The sequence below is a fragment of the Simochromis diagramma genome, unplaced genomic scaffold (genome assembly GCF_900408965.1).
Source record: "Simochromis diagramma unplaced genomic scaffold, fSimDia1.1 OVJJ01000602.1, whole genome shotgun sequence".
Lineage (NCBI taxonomy): Eukaryota > Metazoa > Chordata > Actinopteri > Cichliformes > Cichlidae > Simochromis > Simochromis diagramma.
Window position 1 is genome coordinate 14,552,446 of NW_024387040.1, and position 12,079 is coordinate 14,564,524.

General features: G+C 40.8%; 1 protein-coding gene across 3 annotated transcripts in view; it reads left to right on the forward strand.

The window, feature by feature from the left end:
* LOC120741260 (cadherin-20-like) overlaps positions 1-12,079 on the forward strand; it is a 95,906-nt gene that overhangs the window by 15,929 nt on the left and 67,898 nt on the right. The window lies entirely within an intron of this gene.

The following is a 12,079-nucleotide window of genomic DNA, read 5'->3' on the forward strand; positions in this document are numbered from 1 at the left end:
AGTCAGGAAAAAAATGGGAGTCGTGTAGTGCGTCCATGTCTTGTAGCTGTATGGCACCATGGTCTGCTGAACCCACTGTTGTTTGAGAAATTGGTCTGTGTCTTACAATAGATTTTTCTCCGTATGATGCTTCAAATGGCTGTCAATAACTCTGGGGGTTGGGGTATTTTACAGATCACAACCCATTTATTTGGAGAATATATATTAAAAAAAAAAGAATACAGCATCACAGATTTTAGGATGGACTTTTCCTGTGGATAACAACATGTCTTTTCAGAGATTAGACATGGAATTATCTGCCTGGCATGCTGGTTACATTTTTCAATCTCCGGTGGTCAAACCAACCAAAAGCTAAAACAATAATAATAATAATTTCCCCCTTTTTGTGTTTGTTTTGTGATGGGAATTGAACATGTCTATAATCATGAGAGAGCTGCTATTTTGAAAAGCAGCTCGCAGCCTTCAGAGATGTGTTTTATTGGCCCGGTGGACGCCCTAATCTGTCATTTCACCGACGACAGCTTTACACATTTGGCGTCGCTGGATGGATTTAATGTTTATTTGAGCCCCTGAAGTAAATTACTTCTCAAGGTTTATTTCCTTCTCCAACAATTACCCAGCTTCGTATGCAACACTTTCTTTGGTTGCACTGCAGCTCTGAAACTATAATCTGCAACTGTACATGATGATCTGTATTCAAAAACACAAGGAATAGAGTGTGTGTGAAAGAGAGAGACTGCAAAATGTGCCAAGAAAAAGTGAGGAACGTTAAGATGGTGTGAGTCAGGAAGAGACAGCAAGACAGAGACAGACATATGTAAACAAAGCAAGCAGAGAAAAAGCGAGGTGGACGCCTGCTGAGTGTTGGACTGTGGAATTGTCTCCTCAGCTGCTGGCTAAGTCTGTCATCTGTTCAATAGTTGACTCAACATCTGGTGAATCCTGCATAAATACAGCTCTCTGAGCCACCGACAGAGAGGCAGCGAAGGATATTTAAAAGCTTATACACTCGACTGGGTGTTGTAAAGCACCTACACAGAACAGCAGAAGCCAATGATGGAGTATTTTCAGTGCATCATAGTCAATTCTGGTGGAAGTAATGCATTATAAAGCTGTAATCGCATTACTCCTTTCTGTAACACAGTAATGCAGGATATTAAAGCTCTAATTTTAGTTATCACATTACATTTACTGATCCTATCGACAGGTCGTGACTCAAATTACACCCACAGCATTGTAAATAATTGTGAAATATCATACCTGTTTAAGCCTTATTCATTTATGGGAGTCTTTGTTCTCGCCCCTGCATTACAACAAGGAGCATAGAAGTAGAGGATACATGCAGGAAAAATGAGAGGCTAATAGCCAGAGAAACAGATTTAACTTTGTTTTATTGGCTCAATGTGCATTTTGCAGGACTTAAGGACGCTAAATGAGTGAGTGGAGCTTAATGACTTTTTCCGGCTCCTGGTTCATCTGAGATCCAAGTCTGTTTTAATCCTGGGTTTATTTGTTGAGTTTAAACCATGGATGCTTAGAAACGATGGACAAAGATACCGTAGCAAGATCTGGCATAGCAGTTTCACCAGTGAGGGCAGTTCTGACTGAACGTCTTCTTGTTTGTCATCTTTTTTGACACTAATGGGGACAAAATTTTGAAGAAAAGAAAATCATGTCATATCCAATTAGATGTGAGACTAGCAAGTATTACTGTAAACTGTTTTCCAAGGTCACATATCAACAGAATATGAATGAGAATTGAAACAGGACAGTTTTCCCACAGACTTCCACAGCACTGTGCAGAAGTCTTGAGTCACACCTCATTTCTTTAAATTTTGTTTCGAAGGACTTTCTTGTGATTTTTAAAAGTGGTCTTAAGCTACAGTTTTTGAGGTTTTCTGAAGGTCTTTCAAAGTCTTTCTTGGGACATTGGATGTGTTTTCAACCCAGTCCTTCCCATACTGCCTGCTATTGGAACATCTGTGTTAAGGACAAAAAAGTTCTTCAAAGAGAGTGATCCATAAGGCAGAACCCTGCTGCAGGACTACTATCCCCTCCCTACAGGACAATTACACCAGGAGATGCTAGTCCAGAGCAGCTCAGATATTAAAGGACCCGTCCCGTCCCAGCAACAAACTGTCCCAACTTCTGCAACAGCCAGAAGGTTCCGCACCATCCAAGCTAAAACAAAGAGGCTCAAGAGGAGCTTCTACCCTCAGGCCATCCGAGCCCTAAACTAAAACATGTTTTAGGGCTCAAAACATTTGTACATAATTCACTTACTGTATATAATGTTCTCTTTTTTGCAGAGTCGAGGAGCATTTCAGGACAGATTTCACTGCGTGTTGTACTCGTATAACTATGCATGTGACAAATAAAGAATCTTGAATGTTTTAACCCATAACAGACAAGCAAGGAAACCAATTCCAAATTGTCTAGTGAGCTTGACAAAGAAGGCAGCTGGACTTTTTTAGGTTTGTGAAGTTCTTTCACAAAATATAAGAAATCAAATTCACTTAACCTGCATTCTCTTTAATTAATGCATTCAGGTTTAAGGCCCCACCCATCGTGCTATATGGGATATAGCCACCCATTGGATTGTCCCTACAAAGCAGAACGCCAAACAAATGTTTTATGCCATCTTGGCATTGTGAAATCCAATGCAATAAGCAAGGAGTGAATCAGATTGAGAAACACTGCAGGGGAACACTGCAGACCCTTTGGCTAACAACCTAACAGTCAAGAGTCATAAGCCTTTGAGCAATTACAATCCACACCACAGTTATTGTGACCTGAAAGTAGTGTTCACAGAGATCACGGAAGAAGAGATGGCAGGCCCATTTCCTTACAGACGTCTGTATAACTGTAAGTTTTTGGCAACCAAGCCCTTTCAGCTTGCAAGCAGGAAGCTTCAGCAGGCTTTAACAGCTTTCAACCATCACATTATAATTTATCTAGGAATTGCACTCTTCAGTTAATAATTACTTTTTTGTTTGATAAAAGGGTGGCCAATAAATCTGGAGCCAAAGTGAAATCAAAACAATCCACAAATTCGCACTTTAAGTGAGCGAGCAGGCTGTGTTTCAGTCAGCCATCAGGGCCATCCTCAATGCATTAGGCTGTCATTCTATTTCTGGGCAGTGGGTAGAGAGAGATGTCCTATATCAGCGCCTGTTCAGGCTGGCTTTATGGGAGACCTCCTCCTCTTGCAGTTCAAGTCAATTGTCAACATGATTTATGGAGATGTGAGCTATCTCTAGACTGGCTCCTCAATCTTCCCCCTGACGAATTGGTACCATTGGCCCATGCAACTGCCGTTTGTTTTCCTCACTGGCCAATTTTCATCCAAGCTGACAAATTAAATCTGCCATGTTTTTGAGGAAGCTATTTTCCCCTCCCTCCTCCCGTTTTCCATATATGACCTGCTCCACAATTACCAGAGATATGAGATTGACACCAGCGTATAAACTTTCCAGAGCAGTTTAGGAGTCTAACATGAGTAATATCCGCACTTTTAATGGAGGTATAGTGTCATAACGTTTAATGGGAAGGAACGTGGCTAGGATGACACGCATCTCAAAGACACGCACCACTTATTGTCCCAATCATCTCATATGGCTCACCAACACCAGTACTGCCTGATTAATGCGACTGGCTTTTATGAGCAGGATAAAAGGCTCTGCATATTACCCAGGCAATTATAATACCTGGGAAAGTCTACTAAAAACAATGGAAAGCTCATGCAATCAACTAAGTGACGGTAACTTTTTAAAAAGTTTGGCTATTTAAGTTTATAATTGACTCCTCTCCACGACCACTAAAAAGGAAATGAGAGTCCAGTGAGCAATCAGCCGTATCTTTATCCTGAACCTTTGTTGCCCTGCTCTGCCCTGACCTGCCTGCAGATTAAGGGAAATTAACAGCCAGTGGCAAGGTGGCTGAAAGGTTGGAGAGAGCTGAAAAGCCAGCAGGTTTGACCCCTGCATCTACAGCCAATGAGAGTCCCCAAAAGTAAGGTTTTAATATTGCTAAGATGTTTTAATCCAGACCCAAGTAAACAACATGCTACTCAGTAGTTTAGTAGTGTAAGGGTATGTTCTCAATAGTGTAGCTACATAACCACGTGGCATTTGTGTGGCTTAAGGGGATCATAACTGTATTCATCCAACATTTTTCTCTAAGTTTGTAGTTTCATGGTGGCACTGTACTGTATGTAAATATTCATGTGATCACGGTGACATCACCTGTTAGTAAAGCCCCTTTGGTTACCTTTGAGGTATCTTGAAACAGATGAATACCGCTCTAAGCCTAGGCCGACCCTAAAACACATCTTGTTTATTGTCCTTTTTGAATCTAAATTTGACCATAGCTTATAAAATAGACATCTTGTTATGTTTAACAAGTAGCTAAAGTTTCCATAGACTTCCATTTTACCAGTTGTGAAACTAGAGCAGTCGACGTATTCTTCTATATCGTTTTCAATGGTGAATCCACAGATTATCCACTGGTTTGTGAAGTCTTTGCTGTTTTGAAATCAGATATGATGATCTGTCACTTCTGACTGGCTAAAGCCTTGTCAGTCACGAATCTTGAGCCAATGAGGATACCAGGAATAGTCCTATTTTCTGAAACTTGAAATTACCAAAATTAGTAAATTGCACTTATTTCTTCCAAAATGAGACACTGGGGCAATAAACTCAACAGGAAATGTTTACAGAGGTCAAGTCTGAAGACATGCTTAAGTATTTTTGCAATCACAATTTAAAAGAATGCAGGGTTCAGGCTATTCTGCATTGGCTTCACTTTTCAAAAAGTTTACACATGAAGTGTTTGGAAAAGTAACCAACTGATCCAATCAAAATCAGGCAGTATGGATCTATGACTCGTATATAACATTTAACAAATATTAGGAAATTGTTTTGTGTGTCTGAAAGAAAAATATATCAGCCAGTATATCAGTTTTTTTTTTTTTTTAAATAACCGTATATATGTTTCAAAAGTACTATATCAGTCGGGGTCTAAAATAAGTACACAAGCAAAAAGACAACATTCACGAGACATTCTTGAGAAATGTGTTAAAAACACCCCCATGCTTACTTTTATACTACAGCTGATTAAAAAGCTATTTTGTGTTTTGTTTTGGGTTTTTTTTTCTGAACACCCGTTATTCAGGAGAAGAATGGAGTGCCCCCACCAATGGATCTTGGTGGGTGTAACAACCAATGTAGTGACTGACTCTTTTTAGGGGATTTTATTAATGTCAGCACAGGAACTTAAAAACAAAGAAACTCCACAATAATAACTTTTGATTTTTTCAATGAAAATGTGTTTAAAGTGTGCAATATATAGAAATTGTTACCTATTCCCCGCATAAATGAAATAATATAATTTATTATCATAGCAAAAAACTAATGCAAATATTAAGAACATTTAAACGATAATGCAAGCTCTATGTTTATGTTTTGCTGTTGAAGACATTTACTCAGGGGAAAAGCTGTTTTTCATTCTTCAGTGTGAAAAGCATCTCTTATGAAAACAATGTATGATTCCTGCATTGCAGGCAGAATTATTAAAAATGACTGTTCACTTTGCTCAAAGCCTGCAGATCCACCAGCAAATACTGTCAGACTTAACCAAACAAGATGCTAACTGTCAAAATTTAGGATATTTTTTATGTTACTGCTCACTCCTTCCACTTCTGCATGAGGCACAAACAACACGCACGCATTACGCACAATCCCACTCAGGAGCACCACCATCCACAGCGCCAACTGAGAGGGAAAGGTGGGGCGGCAGTGCTTTCTGATTTAGTCTGCACAATGTGGAGGAGTGATTTTCTCTGAGGCACATTTGTTGCTTCTTTTAACCCTGCGAGGGGGATACTCACCCTCCCAAATAAACCCAAGCCCTCCTCCTTCCTTGCTCCAACCTCCTTGCTGCTAAGAAGATTGCCTGAGTTTTTCCCGGTGTGATTGGGGCGATAACCACTAATGGATTTGGAGCCCCGGGCACATTAAAGAGGAGAAGTGTTGGTGAATCTTGTTTTAACTTTAATAAGAAGGAAGCACTGGTAAAAATGTTAATTCAGTGCTGTAAGGTCAATATGATCAAAGCAAGATTTTAAAAAGGTCTTATGGTTTTGCATCTGAGGATCACTTTTATTTGTCATTTATATCTTCTGTACAAATCCCTTGAATCTTCAGGATAAACAATAGTTAAGCGAGGGAAAACATGAAGATATACAGCCATAAATCTGCATATGCACACGCCAAAGACAACAAATGTGTACAAACACTGGCATGCTTGCACAGTACTATCTGTGTGCAGGCGTATTTCAGCTTGCCCTGGGGTTGGGGAACCCTCATTGTCATGTTTAACAAATGTGCCGTCAAAGATGCACTTTAAAGATGGGACATGTCACAAGGGGCATGTGAGAAGCCCGCTCGCCTGGAGGTAACAGAGACGAGCGGTCTGGAACAGAAGGAAAGGGAGGAGGAAGTAAACACAACAGGCGGCAGCAACAATCCTTGACATTTCGCTATGAGCACATGTCTTAGTTTCTGCAGAATAAATCATCTAAACAGCTGAGGAACGATAAAGATCCTGAAAGGTGGCGAGGGAGAACTTTGGGTTTGGGGTCATGGAGGAAGTAGGTCATTTTACATAGGTCTAAACAGGACAAAACCAGCAAATGCCATGTTAAGGTGATTAATTGGTATTAAACTTGTAATATCTTTGGTTTATGTAAGGCAAAAAACCATAAATTAATTAAGAAATATCTGAAAATTAAAGAAAACTATTCAGAACAAAATGTAAAACTCCTCAAAACTAGAGAAAGCAGCTTGACTCCAAATTCTAGTTATTTTAAACTACAGTAAATAAACCAAAAATAAAGCAGATTTTTGTCTGTGCCTTCTATAATTTTTTGGAAAAGATTGAAGTTTATGGTTGGGATTATACAGCAAACTGAGACCGTGGAAAAGCAGGAAATATATTATCATGTTATTAGTGTTATTTGCATGAGTCTGTGCTGTCATTGTTTCTTTGAATTCAGTGGTAATTTTTCCCTCCCTATCTATTCATGACCACATCTATCAATCTATCAAGTATATTTTACTGACAACCATTGTCATCTCAAGTACTTCATACTGTAAGGTCAAGGCCCACAAGAATAGAAAGAAAACCCCAACAATCAGACAATCCCCTATGAGCAATTGGTTGGTGAAAGTGGGAGGGAAGAACTCCCTTTCTATAGGAAAAGACCTGCAACCGAACAAGGCTCAGGTTCCAATATCTCATTGCTGTGACGGGTTGTGAATGAGGGGAAAAACGATAGAAAAAAGGAGGGCAGTGAGACAAGGACAAAAGACAAACAACATGAGAGAGAAGGCAGAAATTAATGACACACAGTAGTGGCAAAGAAGTCCTCAGTGCATGACGGGAAGTCCTCCAGCAGCCAGATGCTATAGCAGTATAACTGAGGGACGGGTCAGGGTCACCTGATCCAGCCCAATCCAATATTGAAAAACTGCTTTACACTGCCGTTCTCTCAGATAACGCTGGCATCACTGACATAAGGAGCTGTTAGGTGTTGTTGCCTTGAAATTCACCGCAATCCTGGATGCTGAATCCTGATAATCCTTTTCCATTACATGAGAAAATTTGGAGGTGGGCATTACTTTTTGTCTGTTACAATATGTCATCATACTTCATTACCTGAACCGCGCTAGTATTGGGTTACACCCCTTTTGCTTTCAGAATTGCCTCACTTCTTTGTGACATAAATTCAACAAGGTGCTGGAAACATTCCTCAGAGATTTGGTCCATATTGACATGATAGCATCACACAGTTGCTGCAGATTTGTTGGCTGCACATCTGTGATGCAAATCTCCCAGGGGCCTAAAGTGTGCCAAGAAAATATCCTTCACACAATTACACCACCGCCGTCAGCCTAAACTGTTGGTACAAGGCAGGATGGATTCATGTTTTCATGTTGTTCTGACCCCATAATCCAAATGATAGATAGATAGATAGATAGTAGTTGATGGAAGTAGGCGTGGTCTTCTTTTGTTGTTGCCCATTTGCTTCAATGTACAGTGTGTTCTGCATTCTGATATGCTCTTCTTCATACTTGTTGCTACAAGTGGTTATTTGATGTTCTTCTCTGACCTCTGGCATCAACAAGGCACTTTTACTAGGAGAACTGATGCTCATGGGATATTTTCTCTGTAAACCAATGATATGGTTCTGTGGGAAAATCCCAGTAGATCAGCTGTTTCTGAAATACTCAGACCAACCCAACTTAAATGACCTTTCTTCCTCATTCTGATGCTCAGTTTGAACTTCAGCAGGTCGTCTTGACCATGTCTACATGCTTCAATGCACCGAGTTTCTGTAATGCTATTGGCTCAAACCTATATAAAGCTGGCATAGAAACACACTTGGACTCTGTTAAAAATAGTAATTCAGATTTAAAAAAAATTCAATCGATGACAAATACACAATAAAAACTGGATTTTATTCATTCCATTGTCTTTAATCTGAATCCACAATTCCCTCAAATATCTCCTCATATTGCCTCAAGACAAGTTTCTGAGTAAATATTTTCCTCCTCGGTCCATCCCTCACACAGTGAGATCTCCAAACTTTCCAGCCTCGACTCCTCTGCTGATGTGAGGCTCAGGCTTTGAGTAAAATTAGCATAATTTAGAGCGATTGTGCCTTCCCCACAAACTTCTTCCCAACGTGCTCCAGCGAGCCCCCTCTCTCCCCGGCTTGCTCTGATCCGACGTGTATACAAAGCACAATGTTTCGGAGGCTTGTTTTTCTTGTTCTTGAGCTCCACGGAGGAAAAAAAGATGAAGAGGAGGCAGGGCAGATGTCAGAAACTTATCCAAACATCATTGATTTCCATGGGTTCTTGCTGGAGCTGGCACAGGTTGGTTTCCCGATCCGATGCCGAGGTATTTGACAGAACAACCAGGAAACCTGTCAGGATGATTAAAAATGATATGAAGGCGCAAAAAGCTGTCCGCCCACACCTTTCCAGCTTGCTAACACATATTTCCGTTCAGTCCAAAAGCCTTTAACGAGAGAGAGGTACTTTGATGCAGGACTCTCTGGAGTGTTTGTACACGTGAAGAAGAAAAGGAAAGAAGCAGGCATAGGCCAGAGGAAACAAATAATTGGCCACACTGGTCGTGTGTCCAGCTCTAGACCCTGTGTTGACTACACTCCTGCTTCTGTAAGTGTTTGACCTATCTGCCCATTTGAAAAGCTCTATCTAGGTATATGTGCACCTACTGAAGCATGAAAGCCCTCAGAGGCAGCGTGTTAGACAGCCTGAATGGAGAGAGGTGCAAAGGGGGCATACGAATAGGATAACAGGATGAGACCTGTCGAAGAAAATACCCATCTGGACAAACAGTTCAATCTAGCAGCAAACTTTTCCAAAAACAAGTGAAATAATCAGACGCTCGAATGAGATAATATCACTGCTTCATGGTTCGAGGAGAATCAAATGATGCAATCTTGACACCACAGCGATATAATGTCACTTGTTTCCTGAAAACAACTGGTGCTGCATTTAAAAGCAGTCTCAACCCCCTGACTGATTGTTTTACTCCTTTTTTAAAAAAGGATGCAGGCTCTGCTGTCTGATTTCACTAAATGACCCTCAAATGAACCAACAAGTGCTTTGCCAGGTGTTGAGATCAGCGACTCCCCACCAGCCTCCTTGTATTTTGAAGTGTTCAACAAAAGAGGCAGGTGCTTTTGTGCTGCAACAGATGTCAACGACATTTTATTTGCAAGCCAAAAAAACAAATGAGACAAATGCTGTTTTACAGCTGCCTCCATGATCACAGATTATTGCTGTAATTCTGCTGCATCTCTCCTTTAATTATAGACTATATTAATCTGTCAAAGAGTCGACATGCATTTGGTCACTGGAAGATGGAAATTCAAGTTAAAAGCATGTTTTTAAAGGAATTTAAATGTTAAAAAGGGAGGGTCTGTTATGCTTTATTTTCTCTCATAGATACCCTGTTAAGACGGTGGACATTCGTATTAAACACAAAGTAAATTTCCAACAATGAGCTCGCTGAATGTGTGAGAGATCCCTGACTTCAGACTGCTCCAAACAGCTTTTTTTAAACTCATGAATCCGTATGATCAAAGAGAAAGGACTTCCTTATTTGATCTGAAGCACATTCTATCCTCCCACCTACTAGAGCCAATGATACCATATTACACAGATTCTTAACTCAGAGAAGGCACTTAACCTGTGGAAGATATATTGTGAAATATTGCGAAAAATTGAGAATTCTGAAAATCATGTTCCGAAAGGTAAACGCTGTCAATATTTGTAATGTTAATTAGACAAAGTGTGTTCGTCTCACCTCGGCCATTTTTATTGCTCCAAAATAGGATCATAAAGCACACAGGCTGGCCAATAATGTCAGTAAAACCTGTCATAAATGTTACATGCACCTGGCAAACTGAACTGTTTGTATTTCAGTCTAGCCCAAGTTAACTGAATGCGAGCATGTGGGAATATTGGACTGTAACAGGCATTCTGAACGTGAGAAAGCAAGTCGCCAGTGCTCTGAGATAATGAGCTGTTGCACATGAACCCCGCAGCCCGTGACGTCGTCCAGGTGTTGCAAGTTAATGCAACCCTTTCTTCTGCTCGCAAACATTCCTCGACTTTAAGCTTCACTTCTCTGTGAGCCTCGGTACTGTGAAAAAACACTGTAACTGTCTGACATACCTGGGCTTCTGTGTTTTTTAAAAAAAACAAGAAAACCCACCATGTCTTTGCACACGAAGGATGTGAGGTGTACGTGATATTGTGCTATCTTCTTTGCTGGTACTGAATTAGGAGATGTGTCCAGTGTTAGTTAGATTTTTGGTTGAGCTGATTTAACATTAGCTTAGCTGAGCCTTATCTCAGGGCAGTGGTGTTCATAGTATTCACAGAGTAGTCTACTTTCAGATGGCACTCCTTCGTCCCATCCCATCCGCGGTTGACTTCACTAGGAAAAGAAGAAAAAAAACCTCACAGTGCCAAAGTGAGATGGGTCTCACTTCTTACTTATCTTCACGCCCTCATCCAGGAACACTGACTTCATTTTATATTGCTGAGCATATTTCAGTTTTTAAATTAAATACTTTATTTTTCTGTAATTTTTGCTCATTTGAATACAGCATAGCTGCACTGATTTATTTCTATTGCTATTTCCATGTGTTCCTGTTACTATTATTTAGTAGCAGCGCATTAAGAATCAATCATGTTCACCTTACATCCCAGACAAGTCACGTCTGCTGCTTTTAGAAGTCATTGCCGACAAGGATCAGAGAACATATTGCAGCATTTAAGCACAGAGCGTTCTTTTATTCATCGGCTATCCCTTCAGCCTTGCTTCATTTCGGATGTGCTGGGAAGGGGATTGAGACCCAATATTGGCTCACCCCACCCTCCCTCTACAGTACTTACAGAAGGACAAGAGACATGGCAGGAGGTTGAGGATTGGAAGATTCAGCTGCTGTGTAGCATTAGGACTCACATTCCCAAATAGATTAGAAACAGCATCTGAGGTACACAACAGGCCTCTCAGGGATCGGAAATACCTGGCGTGAAGAGCTGCACCTCAACATTCGAGTGTGTCCGAGAACTACAACTGCATATGAGCCTCGTGACCTGTGGCAGATGTGGAATTGGACGTAATGAGGGATGAGAACAACTCAGTGCAGACTGGCTGATGGGCTCGGGGGGGTCAGAGTGAAGGATAGCAACCAGAGAAGCAAACGCGTCTCTCAGAGCTCATCAAAACACCAAGTTTCGGATGAGAGATGGAGTATCCTGCTGTTTTTTAACATGGTGACTGTAGTCGTTATACGGATGAGTAGAGCGGGAGGTGGACAGAGGACTAAATGAGGAGTGAAGATGTAATCATGGTTGGACAGCTGTGGAGGATCTGAAGAGGCAGATGACTCTACAGCTGTGCTGTTACAGTACTTCAGCTTCATTTTTTTGAGGTGTGTAGCCAGAGACTGTCAACAACCTTCTCTCAGAGG